Source organism: Dendrobates tinctorius, unplaced genomic scaffold, assembly GCF_039654945.1.
Source record: "Dendrobates tinctorius isolate UK_male_01 unplaced genomic scaffold, ASM3965494v1 ptg000133l, whole genome shotgun sequence".
NCBI classification, from domain to species: domain Eukaryota; kingdom Metazoa; phylum Chordata; class Amphibia; order Anura; family Dendrobatidae; genus Dendrobates; species Dendrobates tinctorius.
Genome location: NW_027361801.1, coordinates 44,353,954 through 44,367,770, shown reverse-complemented (window position 1 = coordinate 44,367,770; position 13,817 = coordinate 44,353,954). Strand labels below are relative to the sequence as shown.

The following is a 13,817-nucleotide window of genomic DNA, read 5'->3' as shown; positions in this document are numbered from 1 at the left end:
GGCTGCATCAATATGCTATAGCACCTTCCACCTGATAACATCTAGAGAGGCCCCAGTCACGGATCTAAAGCAGATACAGTGCAACAAATGAATTATACCAAAGCTTTAGCAGGCACATTAAAATATGCAGCAAAATGGTAAAGCAGCAGAAGACAGACAGCAAGCAGAAGTATGGAGTTGTACCATTTGGATATATTGCAGCAGAAAATAGAGCCAGCAGAGGTGGGGAGTTGTACCATTCAGGCTGCTTACTAGCAGTGAATGGAGTGATTGCATGCAGGGTGGACCTAACAAAATGGTCTAACAAAATCTAACAAATGCACTCAGGCTATGTTCGCACATGGTGTTTCTCCAGCAATTTTGCTGCATATACGAGAGTAGCATATTTGTTTTTTCATACCGAAAAAAAATGTGGCACAAATGCGACATGTGACCATACCCTTAGAAGGAATTTGATTTGCTCTTGTATTTCCAAACGTCATTCAGACATCAGTTTCTCTTGGACAAGTTCAATCTGTGTTTTTCAGGAATAGAACTTGTACCTATTATAATCGCACAGTGTGGTCTGTACCATGACACAGAGACATGTCTGATTTTTATCACGGCTCAAACTCCCCAATTCAAGTCTGTGGGTCAGTCAAAAATAATCATGCATGCGCTAGTCCTTTTTCACGGACTGTTTGGTAGGAGAAACCTGAGAAACCTCTATTAGTTTTTTGGGGGGGATAAATATTGACAATGACCAAACTCTGATGAAAATCTGACCCAGCGCACCAATGGAAATTAGTCAGTTTTGTGCATTAAAAAAAAATCACAAATGAGGCCTAAAGCCCCCGTTACACACTGCGATATCGCTAGCAATATCGCTGTAAAGTCACCGATTTTGTGACGTTGCAGCGATATTGCTAGCGATATCGCTATGTCTGATACTTACCTCCGACCGGCTCCCCCGCTGGTTATCGCTGATTGCGCGAGAAGCTCCTGGACCATTCCTCGTCGGCCACTTCCTGCGGCGCTTCCTGTGGCACTGACGAGCGACGCGTGGAGCCGGGCGGGAGGACGCAGGATCGCCGCGTCTGACAGGTAAGTAGCGACCCCCGACCCCAGCGATGTCGCTGGTGAGATTTGCCTGTGTGGCAGCTCACTAGCGACCACTTAGCGATGCACCAGCGATCCTGACCGCGTCATATCGCTAGTCGGGATCGCTGGTACATCGCTAGGTGTAACGGTACCCTAAGGCTATGTGCACACAATGCGGATTTGTAGCATTTCCGCAGCTTTTTTTCTACACAGAAATGCAACAAAAATGCAAATGATGACTAAAGCGAGGTTAATCAATGACAATGTAGAATTAATATGCACATGATGCAGAAATTTCTATCCTTATTTGCAGCGTTTTATTTTCCACAGCATGTCAATTCTTCTTGCGGATCTGCAGCATTTCTCACCCTTTGACTTCCATCGAGTCACTCAAATCTGCAGCAAAAACGCAAGTGTAAAAAGGATTGTGTATTTGCTGCCAAAAACGCAGCAGATTTGTTAAAGGAAATTATGTCAGAAGGAGGAAGAGTGTGCGAGCCGAGAATCTAGAATAGAGCCCATCTTGGTGGAAGCACATCAACAATGGAGGTTGGACAAGGAAATGACATCACTTTATTTTAAATATTATATCTTTATTTAGCTAACAAATCTGCATACAAAGCCTCACATAAATCTGCATGTAAATCCTCATAAAAACGCAAAAATCCGCATGAAAAACGAGCGGAATTTCGACTGTGTTTTCTGCCAAGAGATGCAGAAACCACGTAGAAATTTCCGTAAGCAAATCCTCTCAACCTATGGGCTGGGTTACACAGCAGTACCTGTAGTGCAAACCATTACAATTTGTAGCACCCAGAGCTTTGAGATTTGTCAACAAGAAGCTGGTTTCCGTATTTTGCACTTGTCGCGGATGCACTTTTCAAGTTGTAATCTCAAGTGCAGAAGGAGAATACAGATGAAGTGAAGAATTGTTTATTGTTCTCTGCTCTCGAGGTGTATCTGTAGGATTAATCAGGTATACTCTACCTTACAAAGTGTTCACTGTGTATCTGTAAGATTAATCGAGTATACTCTACACATTATATAGTGTTTGCTGTGTAGCGCCCCGATTTCATCCCACGACACAGACATATATGATGAAATATTACTCCCACATGCTCAGGCTGCTTGCTCAGCACTTTCCCGCTATTTCTAAATTTATTTCCCGACAAGAGAGAAGAGCAGATCTGATTTAGGTCTCGTTGCTGTACAGTGTACTGCAGAGAGGTGGCAACTTTTAGGCTGAGTGCAGACGGAGTTTTGAGCCCTGCAGATTTTTCCGTGCAGAATGGAAGAAAACCGCAGGTCAAATGACCTGCATTTTTCCTGCGGATTTATTCCATTTTTCACGCGGTTTTCATGCGGTTTTTGTGCGGTTTTCCATTGCGGTCTTCCCCCTGCGGATTTGGTAACAGGGGAGATAGAAAAGCGCACAAAAGAAGTAACATGCTGCGGATTTTGTACCGCAGGAAAACCGCGCGGAAAAATCTGCAGCGTCTGCACAGCGTTTTTTTTTTTTCATTCATTTTAAAAGTACTGTACATCACAATGCGGATATGAAACGTTTCTGCGCTGTAAAATCCGCTGCGGAAACGCTGCAAATCTGCATCGTGTGCACATGGCCTAAAGGGATGATTAAGAGCTGGAATCTCGATTTGTTTCACTATGCATAGAATAAGCGTGGTGACAGCATCCATCTCAGCGGTGCAATACAAGCTGGGCCTGGAAAAAGGTATTGTTGAGTCAGGCTGGAGTGTAATACATGACATCTCATTTATCTCTCCCCTGCGTTTTTACACCTTCAGATTCCTATATTGGAAGAGGTGTAAAAACGCAGCGGAATCCGCACAAAGAATTGACATACAGCAAATCTGCGCAGAAAAATCCACAGCACGTGCACAGCGTTTTTTTGTTTAACATTGGATAAAATGGTAATGCAGCAGAATCTGCAACATATGTGCACATACCCTGCAACCTGCGATTGTATGTTCAATACAGAAAAGTAGAATTTCATCTGACAGATTTCTGTCCAGCCTATGTTTGAAGACTTCCATTGAAGGAGAACTCACCACCTTTCGTGGCAGCCTGTTCCACTCATTGATCACTCTAACTGTCAATGCGTTTTTTCCAACATCTAATCTTTATCTAAAATAACGGATCACATAGAGAAATAGTGATAATGATTTCTGTAATTAAGTGGGAACATTGCATTTGTTTATCTTTGAGCAAGTCATGGAGAAATGCCAGAAAATACATTGGTGTGGTCATGAGGTTGAACAATTAGATGAATCATTGAAAAAATGCCTTAAAGGTAACCTAATCACTGATACATGCTGCCCGATCATGGCTGTAGATATTTAACTCTGAGACACAGCAGTGTTTCAGAGAAAAACATAGTTTTATAGCTGCTGGGGATCAAGCTTCATGGGAGACTAGCCAGACAGAGGGGTACCAGGCGGCTTCTCCCTGCCCGCTTCCCTTGAGTGATAGGTTTCTTCCTATACATGTACACATGGAGAGACATGTCACTCCAGGGCAGTTGGCAGGGAGAAGCTGTCCGACTAGTCTCCCATGCATCTCAGTCCCTGGTTGCTATTAAACTGCAGCATTTGAGAGCCAAACATACTGTACCTGGCTGAGATCATACAGCCAGCGTCTGATACCTACTGCCTGTGGATCGAACAGTATAGATCAGCTGTCAGATTCCCTTTAAAAAGCATACGAATAGTAGCCTATGTTTACTTCTGAATCCGAACCCATGGTGCTGAGACAGGAGCCGTGCACCCCTGTCTACTGAACTGTGCACCTCTCGGGAGGTGGAGGCTATGAGCAATTTGTGAACCCAGACCCTCAGTGATCTCGAAATTATAGACACAATGAAATCTGAAGATACATTATGAAGGCATAATTATTCTTTCAGACAATGCCACTGAAATCAATGATAATTAGTAAGAGACCATATTTTTCTCCTAATATATATACTGTATATATCTTTCATAATTTTCTCCTAATTTAAAATAATAGTCCTGCTTTTTTTAATTCTATGTAATTTATAAACATATTTCAGACAAAGCTTTACACATTTAGTCTTTTTGGGGAAGCTATTTGCCATTACAATGGAGACAGACTTGAACACTTTCTTCTACAAGTTACAGACGGAAACATTGTCTCACCACATATATAGGTAGTTGCATCCAGTCCTATCTGCAGCCCCTCAGAGTAATGATAATTTTCTGGGTAAATAATGCCACCTCATTTGGATCTTTCTCACAATTTCAAAACTGTTAACAGACACAGTATATTTGGTACACCCTATCATCAATTTATACGATTCGTAGCCAAAAGTATCCAAGTCTTCTAATTCTGCCATGATGTAGTTTTCATACGTTCCCCTTCCTTCATGAGATCTTTATAGATTACTCAGGCACAATTTTCTTGCCATTTTGGTTTAAAGATAATTTTTTAGCACGCCTTTGAGAATTGATCTCCCACCGCCAACCATTACTGAGGATACATGACGCCAGGGCCGGATTTAGGCAAAGTGGGGCCCTAGGCAAAGTTTTAAATGGGGCCCCAAATGCTAACATATTGCACATCACACAGAAAGATTTCGGTTGTATTTACATGCGCTGAGTTCAGGCCACTAAACCAGTGGCGTAGCTACTGTTTGTGGCGCCCCGGGCGGTCGAAAAATTTGCCGCCCCTTTGGTCGTTGATAATCCGGAAGCATCCAAAGAGCCCACACTACACTCAAAGATCTAATTTTTAGTCTGCTACTAACTCTGCTGTTATTACTTCTAGACTTTCATCTTCTTGCAGTTCTCTATATATATGTATGTATTAGCTTGATGATGCTGGATGAAGACCTAATGGCTTTTTAATAATAATTTTTAATAATGTGACAGACCTTACATATTGGATTATATAGAGCCCTGTTTTTTATTACATACCGTCCTGTCTTGTTAGCTGTATAATGCAATGATGGCTGATGGAGCATGGGAAAGCTTCCTTTCTAATGGAGGAGCTGATGGACTGGTAGTTTGGTCACCGGCTCCTCGATCAGCAGTCATTTTATATCTAAAAAGAGAGGGGACTATGTAATAAAAGAGGGCGCTGTAAATAACAAAATTAACAAGAATACACTATGTAAGAGACAGCACTATACATAACAGCAGAGGAAGCTATATAATAAAGGACGGCATCATATATAACTAGAGAGGATGGTACGTAATAAGGGATGGTGTTATACATAATAAAAGAGGAAACTATGTAACTAAGGATTGTGTTATACAGAATTAGTGAGTACACTATATACTAAGGGACTGTGTCAGACATAATAAACGATAATGTCTTCCTCCACCTCCTCCTGTTCCTAAGGCCATTATAAGTCCCCCTTCCTCCCATCCCAATCCCCAACACCCCTCATTGTCCTCCTCCCCTCACATCCCATTATTGTCCTCTCCCCCACCCCATCATTGCCCTCTTCACCACCTCCATCATTTTCTTCTCCCCACCACTATCTTTGCTTTCTCCCCCACCACTCCCATCATTGCCCATTCCACCACCTCCATTGTTTCCTCCTCCTCCACCACCCCCATTTATTGCCCTTTCCACCACCACCGTCATTGCATTCTCCCCCACCACCCCATCATCATTTATTTTTCCCCCACCACCCCATCATTGCCCTCTCCATCACCCCCATCATTGCCTTCTCCCCATCACCCCCACCCTTGCCTTCTCCCCATCATTGCCTTCTCCTTCACCCTATCACTGCCTTCTCCCCATCACTCCCATCATTGCCTGCTCCATCACCCAATCATTGTCTTCTCCCCATCACTCCCATCATTGCCTGCTCCATCACCCCATCATTGTCTTCTCCCCATCACTCCCATCCTTGCCTTCTCCATCACCCCATCACTCCCATCATTGCCTGCTCCATCACCCCATCACTCCCATCATTGTCTGCTCCATCACCCCCATCATTGCCTGCTCCATCACTCCCATCATTGCCTTCTCCTTCACCCCATCACTGCCTTCTCCCATCACTCCCATCATTGCTTGCTCCATTACCCCATCATTGTCTTCTCCCATTACCCCCTCATGGCCTTCTCCCATCACCCCAGGCCCAGGCATTATGGCCTTCTCTCTCCTCATCACAGTTTTCTCCTGTCCCCATCTCCTCCAGGGCCAGGCTAACCTACACACACACAGACACACACACACACATACACACACACAGACATACATACAGACACACACACACACACATACACACAGACAGACATACACACAGACACCACCTCTCTCCTCTCACCTGTCCGCAGCATCGCCCACGCTTCCTCGCTCACACAGCAGGGGCCGCTGAATGATGACGTCATTCAGCGGCGCTTCTGTGTCAAACAGGAAGCGCGGCCACCGGGCAGGAAGCAGGACGGACCCTTGCAGCTCTGCTCCTGCTATTCCCGCTTGAAGGCAGCGGAGCTGCTGTGATTGCTCCCTGCCCGCCGCTGCACTGCACTGTGCCTCACTGCCTCCGCACTTCTCCCACAGAGAGAAATTGCTGCGCCGCCCCCATACATGTGCCGCCTGGGGCGGACCACCCCCCCGCCCACCTCACGCTACGCCACTGCACTAAACGAGTGTGATCAACAATATTGAAGTCGTTCAACACTTGTTTCCTGGCCTCTTTCCACCATCTGAGAAAAAATGATGGGGACAGAACAATCACTATTGGATCACTAACAGATCACCATACAGTATCATGTTATCAGCAGCACATCTACAGTTTACACCCCATAGCCCTCCATATAATATAATGTCCCCCATAGTCCTCCATATTGTATAATAGACACCTCATAGTCCTTAGAATCATAGAATCGTAGAGTTGGAAGGGACCTCCTGGGCCATCTGGTCCAACCCCCTGCTCAAAGCAGGATTCGCTAAATCATCCCAGTCAGATGTCTGTCCAGCCTCTGTTTGAAGACTTCCATTGAAGGAGAACTCACCACTTCTCGTGGCAGCCTGTTCCACTCATTGATCACTCTAACTGTCAAAAAGTTTTTTCTAATATCTAATCTGTGTCTCTTCCCATTCAGTTTCATCCCATTGCTTCTAGTCTTTCCTTGTGCAAATGAGAATAAAGTTGATCCTTCTACAATGTGACAGCCCTTTAGATATTTGTAGACAGCTATTAAGTCTCCTCTCAGTCTTCTCTTTTGCAAACTAAACATTCCCAAATCCTGCAACCTTTCCTCAAAAGACAGGGTTTGCAGACCGGTCACCATTCTGGTCGCTCTTTTCTGAACTTGCTCCAGTTTGTTGATGTCTTTTTTAAAATGTGGTGCCCAAAACTGGACACAATATTCCAGATGAGGTCTGACCAAAGAGGAGTAGCAGTAAAATACACTGCTCAGTCCTCCATATAGTATAATACATTCCTCATAGTGCTCCATATAGTATAATGCACCTCCAGTCATCCATGTAGTACAATTCACTTCTCATAGTATAATGCACCCCATACATCTTCATATAATGTATTCCCCATAGTCCTCGATACAGTATAATGCAGCCACATACAGTATAATGCAGCCACCCCATAGAGCATAATGCAGCCACCCCACAGAGTATAATGCAGCCTCGTCATACAATACAATGTAACCCCCCATAGAATATAATGCAGCCCCCCTCTTATAGTATAATGCAGCCACCCCTTAAAGCATAATGCAACTACCCCACAGAGTATAATGCAGCCACTCCACAGAATATAATGTAACCCCACATAGAATATAATGCCGCCCCCCTCATAGTATAATGCAACCCCTCCATAGAATATATGGCAGCCCTCTCAGAGTATATTGCAGCCCTCCATAGAATAGAATGCAGCCCCTTATATAGTATAATGTAGCCCCTCCTCCATAGAATAGAATAATAGAATACAATACTCCACCATACAATATAATGCAGCCCCCCATAGAATACAATGTAGCCTCCTCATATAGTATAATGCAGCCCCCTCACAGTATGATGCATTCACTCCCCCATTGAATATGATAAATATAATACAGCTCCCCCATAGAATATAATGTAGCCCTAAATAGAATATAATACAGCCCACCTCCCCATAGAATATAATGCAGCTCCCCATATTATATAACACAGCCTCCCCCATAGAATATAATGTAAAATGTACCCCTTATATAACACAGCCACATAGTATACAGCCCAGCCACCCCACATGGTATATATACAGCCCAGCCGCCCCACATGGTATATATACAGCCCAGCAGCCCCACATGGTATATATACAGTCCAGCAGTCCCACATGGCATAAACACAGCCCAGCAGCCCCACATGGTATATATACAGCCCAGCAGCCCCACATGGTATATATACAGCCCAGCAGCCCCACATGGTATATATACAGCCCAGCAGTCCCACATGGTGTATATACAGCCCAGCAGCCCCATATGGTGTATATACAGCCCAGCAGCCCCACATGGTGTATATACAGTCCAGCAGCCCCACATGGTGTATATACAGCCCAGCAGCCCCACATGGTGTATATACAGCCCAGCAGCCCCACATGGTGTATATACAGCCCAGCAGCCCCCACATGGTGTATATACAGCCCAGCAGCCCCCACATGGTATATATACAGCCCAGCAGCCCCACATGGTATATATACAGCCCAGCAGCCCCACATGGTATATACAGCCCAGCAGCCCCACATGGTATTTATACAGCACAGCAGCCCCACATGGTATATATACAGCCCAGCAGCCCCACATGGTGTATACACAGCCCAGCAGCCCCACATGGTATATACACAGCCCAGGAGCCCCACATGGTATATATACAGCCCAGCAGTCCCACATGGTATATATACAGCCCAGCAGCCCCACATGGTATATATACAGCCCAGCAGCTCCACATGGTATATATACAGCCCAGCAGCCCCGCATGGTGTATATACAGCCCAGCAGCCCCCATATGGTGTATATACAGCCCAGCAGCCCCGCATGGTGTATATACAGCCCAGCAGCCCCCATATGGTGTATATACAGCCCAGCAGCCCCACATGGTATTTATACAGCCCAGCAGCCCCACATGGTATATGCAGCCCCACATGGTATATATGCAGCCCCACATGGTATATATACAGCCCAGCAGCCCCACATGGTATATATACAGCCCAGCAGCCCCGCATGGTGTATATACAGCCCAGCAGCCCCCATATGGTGTATATACAGCCCAGCAGCTCCACATGGTATTTATACAGCCCAGCAGCCCCACATGGTATATGCAGCCCCACATGGTATATATACAGCCCAGCAGCCCCACATGGTATATATACAGCCCAGCAGCCCCACATGGTATATGCAGCCCCACATGGTATATATACAGCCCAGCAGCCCCACATGGTATATGCAGCCCCACATGGTATATATACAGCCCAGCAGCCCCACATGGTATATATACAGCCCAGCAGCCCCACATGGTATATACAGCCCAGCAGCCCCACATGGTATATAGCCCAGCCCCACATGGTATATATATATATAGCCCAGCAGCCCCACATGGTATTTATACAGCCCAGCAGTCCCACATGGTATATATAGCCCAGCAGTCCCACATGGTATATATACAGCCCAGCAGCCCCACATGGTATATATACAGCCCAGCAGCCCCACATGGTGTATACACAGCCCAGCAGCCCCACATGGTATATATACAGCCCAGGAGCCCCACATGGTATATATACAGCCCAGCAGCCCCACATGGTATATATACAGCCCAGCAGCCCCACATGGTATATATACAGCCCAGCAGCCCCGCATGGTATATATACAGCCCAGCAGCCCCGCATGGTGTATATACAGCCCAGCAGCCCCCATATGGTGTATATACAGCCCAGCAGCCCCACATGGTATATATACAGCCCAGCAGCCCCGCATGGTGTATATACAGCCCAGCAGCCCCCATATGGTGTATATACAGCCCAGCAGCCCCACATGGTATTTATACAGCCCAGCAGCCCCACATGGTATATGCAGCCCCACATGGTATATATGCAGCCCCACATGGTATATATACAGCCCAGAAGCCCCACATGGTATATATACAGCCCATCAGCCCCGCATGGTGTATATACAGCCCAGCAGCCCCCATATGGTGTATATACAGCCCAGCAGCCCCACATGGTATTTATACAGCCCAGCATCCCCACATGGTATATGCAGCCCCACATGGTATATATACAGCCCAGCAGCCCCACATGGTATATATACAGCCCAGCAGCCCCACATGGTATATGCAGCCCCACATGGTATATATACAGCCCAGCAGCCCCACATGGTATATATACAGCCCAGCAGCCCCACATGGTATATGCAGCCCCACATGGTATATATACAGCCCAGCAGCCCCACATGGTATATATACAGCCCAGCAGCCCCACATGGTATATAGCCCAGCCCCACATGGTATATATATATATATATATATAGCCCAGCAGCCCCACATGGTATTTATACAGCCCAGCAGTCCCACATGGTATATATAGCCCAGCAGTCCCACATGGTATATGTATAGCCTCAGAGGAAAAGTATGATAGAAACACGTCACCACTTCTGTATTTATCACCCACTCCTGGTTTTGGCTTACAGATACTGAGGTAAAATACTGACCAAATACTGAGGTAAAATACCGACCAAACACTGAGGTAAAATACCGACTAAACACTGTGGTAAAATATTGACCAAATACTGAGGTAAACCACTGACCAAATACTGAGGTAAAATACTCACCAAATACTGAACATGTGAACAAGCAAGAGTTTTATGTGTCATCAATAGGCCTCATCTTTCTCTGGGCTTTGTACAGGGGGATTCTAATACTCACCTTTTACCATTACCTTATACATTATTAACTCACCAATCCGTGTAGAAAACTGGTTTGAAACCATTTGGGAATCCGTTCTGATGCAGTCACCAAGACCATTTTTCTATGCTTCCTTCGAGTAGTGTTATTATATCAGTTCACAGAACTGCCGCCTGTTAGATAATTCTCTAGTGCCAGCAATGTGCTGAACCATGTAGACCTCCAAAACACAGGGGCAGGACCGTAACACCATCATTCCAAAATACTGGTAAAAATATAATTTTTCTTTGACATTTTACGAGACAGAAGGAAACTGTTCCTAGAAACATTTCTAGGACAACCACACATAAGGCACTCTCTGCAAAAACAATTCCAGAACCCTTCTCATGTATTTTTTTAATTGCCCTTTTCCACTGATGCCATTTGCAAATAATGTCACAAAATGGCACAATTTTTTATGTTATTTCAGAAAACCGTGCCAAGAAAATGCACTGCGCTTGCAACTTGTGGACCCAACCAGAAATCTAAAAAAGAATCAATCCAGACTAAGGTAAAGAAAACAAAAAGTATGTATTTATTTAGCCCTTCAGAACTGCAAGACTGGACTGCTGTCTTATTTTTACTCGATTGTGAAGGTTTCATGGTAAAAAGCCTGGAGACCTGCACCCACCATCCATAGGGATCTGTGCTGCTTTCTATCTATCTAAAAAAAAGTGAAGAAAAAACAGCACAGTTAAAAATAGGGTGCAGACACCTCACAGGCACATACCAGTCCTTATGAATAAATTCAGAAAAAGTCGAGGCAGCACACCATGTCCAAAGTTACAAAGTGCTCTTTAATAGCCCGTGTGGTGACGGTTCGGCGAAGCTTTCTTAGCTTGAGAAAGGTCTGTACCCAGGACCGAACCGTCACCAGATGGGCTATTAAAGAACACTTTGTAACTTTGGACATTGTGTGCTGCCTCAGCTTTTTCTGAATTTATCTATTTAATTTATCTATCATCTCTCTATCTATTTATCTATCTATCTTCTATTATCTATCTATTATCTATCTATCTGTCTGTCTATTATCTATCTATCATCTATCTATCTATCTGTCTGTCTATTATCTATCTATCTATTATCTATCTATCTTCTATTATCTATGTATTATCTATCTATTTATCTATCTATCGTCTGTTATCTATCTATTATTTATCTATCTTCTATCTATATATTATCTATCTATCTATCTATCTGTCTATCTACATCTATAGCCATCTCTACATCTAATCTATTATCAATCTCTGTATTATGTCTTTTAACTATCTTCCTATCATCTATCTATATCAATGTATCTAACTCTGTATCCCATCTAATATAGGTGTTAGAGAGTAGTGAATACATTTATAGGCACCTTGTCCATGGGCCAAGCTGGTAATCTGTGGCTGCTGAACGGAAAACTCCCTCTACAAGCTGAAATCCACAACTCCACCTCTGATTTATAGGTCTGGCAAAAAATCATCTATCTATCTATCTATCTATATATCTATCTATCTATCTCTCATATCTATCTATCCATCCAATATCTATCTATCTATCTATCATCTATCTATCCATCTATTATCTATCTATCCATCCATCTATTATCTATCCATCTAATATCTATCTAATTGATCACTGTCAAAAAATCATCTATCTATCTCATATCTATCTATCCATCCAATATCTATCTATCTATCTATCTATCTATCTATCTATCATCTATCTATCCATCTATTATCTATCCATCCATTATCTATCTATCTATCTATCTATCTATCCATCCATCTATTATCTATCCATCTAATATCTATCTAATTGATCACTGTCTATATATTCTCTGGTGCTATATCCCATGTATTATCATATCTTTCTCAATCTTGCTATCTCTGTCTATCTAGTTTTGCAGGTTTCCAGGATTGTACAGCCAGGAATACATTGTAGAATTACCATTTTCCTCACATTTTGCTTGAATTTAGAAGCTTGAATAGAAAAAGTTTTCAAAACATTGTCCTCATTGGCAAGTATTAGCTTATTCACTATGTGTAGCCTACTTTCCCTTTATATCCTCTGCTATTGCAGAGCCACACATTTCAGTGGGGAAGGTTGATGCATTGTTATGCTATGTAGGCTAACTTACATATAGAAGAAGTGTTCAAGGTGTGAAAAGGAGCAGAGCGGCTGGACAATAGGAGCCTGAAAAGCATTCATCTGCAGATTGCTGCCAGACAAAACATGTTTTCCACTCCCAGACAATGAATAGAAATGTAAATAGAAAATACATGGAGGGTTACAGACTGTACTTGAGAAAAACCAAGCTGTGTAAGATAAGTTAAGACACTGAAATATTTTGTATGAGTATCTGTCTAAATATAATATCAGCCATTGTTACAAATCAGGCACATAAAATGGTAAATTGAAAGCTCATTCACATTTTCAGATTATGTCACTGTATTAATTCCCTTTCTATTTTTAATTGAAAACAAATGTTGCCAATACATGTGAATGGTTTTATTCACACTTTTTATACACACCGTGCTTTAATACACAGTATCAATACCATTTGTAGCCCATAGCAGTCAGTCGCTAGAGTTTAGAAAGCATGTTCATATACACGTAGTCTGCATATGTATATTTGTGCATAATTTTTTATCTTTTGTATTACTTGAACATTACAAAAAAAGCAACAAAAATAAAGATTAATCCTTGAAAATCAAGCTGAAAAACTATGGAGGAAATCTAAACAATTTAGGACAATATATAGAAACAAAAGTGGATGATACACTGTAATAGCAAAAATGAAGTAAATTGTAAAAAAAAAACAATAACCCTTAGGC

General features: G+C 43.3%; 1 long non-coding RNA gene across 2 annotated transcripts in view; it reads left to right on the top strand.

Moving 5' to 3' along the window:
- Positions 1-13,557, top strand: part of LOC141048225 (uncharacterized) — a 36,687-nt gene extending 23,130 nt beyond the window's left edge. Inside the window, exons 1-4 of one of the 2 annotated variants that reach the window (XR_012219999.1) lie at positions 12-222; positions 11,429-11,509; positions 12,323-12,446; positions 12,882-13,557. This is a non-coding gene — a long non-coding RNA (uncharacterized lncRNA). Of the gene's footprint in view, positions 1-11; positions 223-11,428; positions 11,510-12,322; positions 12,447-12,881 lie in introns of those variants that run through there. The other variant, XR_012220000.1, reaches the window with a different exon arrangement.
- The last annotated feature ends 260 nt before the right edge of the window (positions 13,558-13,817 follow it).